The sequence below is a fragment of the Myotis davidii genome, unplaced genomic scaffold, assembly GCF_000327345.1.
Source record: "Myotis davidii unplaced genomic scaffold, ASM32734v1 scaffold209, whole genome shotgun sequence".
In the NCBI taxonomy this organism is placed as follows: domain Eukaryota; kingdom Metazoa; phylum Chordata; class Mammalia; order Chiroptera; family Vespertilionidae; genus Myotis; species Myotis davidii.
The window spans coordinates 1,507,430-1,508,500 of NW_006300047.1; positions in this window are offsets into that span (position 1 = coordinate 1,507,430).

The following is a 1,071-nucleotide window of genomic DNA, read 5'->3' on the forward strand; positions in this document are numbered from 1 at the left end:
AATGTGTGTCAGGTCAATTTTATTTAATTTATTTTTAAAATATATTTCTTTTATTGATTTTTTACAGAGAGAAAGGGAGAGGGATAGAGTTAGAAACATCGATGAGTGAGAAACATTGATCAGCTGCCTCCTGCACACTCCCTGCTGGGGATGTGCCCGCAACCAAAGTACATGCCCTTGACTGGAATCGAACCTGTGACTCTTGAGTCTGAAGGCCAACGCTCTATCCACTGAGCCAAACCGGTTCCGGCAATTTTATTTATTTTTAAAAAGAAGCCATTTGAGCAGAGAGTTGAGTGATGAGCAGTCTCTGGTCAGAGAGGCCTTGAATGTTTGAATGTCACAGCCTCAGGGCCTTCCCTCTGTGGGGCTCATTTCCCATTTCAGCTCTGCTGTCGCCTTCTCAGAGGCCTTCCTTGACTTCTCCCCACCCCTCTTTAACCCTCCCATCACGGTCAGGTCATCCTGCGCTGGCTGCTTTCCTTTTCACTGTCCCCATTGGTCTTCTTTGTGTCCTTTTGGTCCACACCCCCACTCTCCATCGGGTCAAAGGGCGGGGACTCTGCCTTGCCCACTGCTGAGCCCCAGAGCACGGTAAGGGCCTTGCCCACAGGGGCACCGGGCTGTTGAGAATACAGTGGGAGATGTGGCATTTGAGCTGGGACCTGAAGGACAGGGAGCCAGGCCTTCCAAGGGTGGGAGGCTGTCTTTCCATCCCAGAGCTGCCACTGGGCTCCGTGCGCCCGCCCATCTGTAAGAACGGGGACAGGAATGGTTGTTTTGGGGCTCCAAAGAGTTACTAATCGTAGAGTAGTCAGCACTAGATAGCACTTGTCTCTCCGGGAAGGCTTCCTGATACCCAAACTAGGTCAGTTCTCTGCGAGATGCGGTGCTAACCCCGGGACCACACACTAGAAAAAAAAATGCACCAGTCGCAGATGAATTTGAATTTTACGTCCACCCGGCAGTTAGCAGCACGGGGGTGTCCAGGGCACGATCTGGCCCCTCATTGGCTCAACCCGGAGGCCCAGCGCGCTCAGTTTTGGGACGGGCCCGCGGCCAGCAGGGCAG